We start from the raw sequence: 321 nt of genomic DNA, 5'->3' as shown, positions 1-321 counted from the left end.
CCATCCATCCATTACCGCTTATCCGTCAATGGGGCAATAGTCTAAGCAGGGACGCCAGACTTCCCTCTCCTGTACTTCCTCAGCTCTTCCGGGGAACACCGAGGCGCCCTCTAGGCCAGCCGAGAGACATAGTCCTCCAGCGTGTCTCCCAGGCCCTCCTCGGGCCTTCCCCGTGGGACATGCCCGAACACCTCCATTGGGATGCGCCCGAGAGGCATCCGAACAGATGCCTGAGCCCACCTCAGCTGGCCTCTCGGCGTGGAGGGAGCAGCGTGGTTCATTCGAGCTCCTCCCGAGTGACTGAACTCCTCACCCTATCTC

The sequence above is a fragment of the Puntigrus tetrazona genome, chromosome 18 (assembly GCF_018831695.1).
Source record: "Puntigrus tetrazona isolate hp1 chromosome 18, ASM1883169v1, whole genome shotgun sequence".
Taxonomy (NCBI): domain Eukaryota; kingdom Metazoa; phylum Chordata; class Actinopteri; order Cypriniformes; family Cyprinidae; genus Puntigrus; species Puntigrus tetrazona.
The sequence above is the reverse complement of the archived record's forward strand: the minus strand, read 5'-3'. Positions refer to the sequence as shown.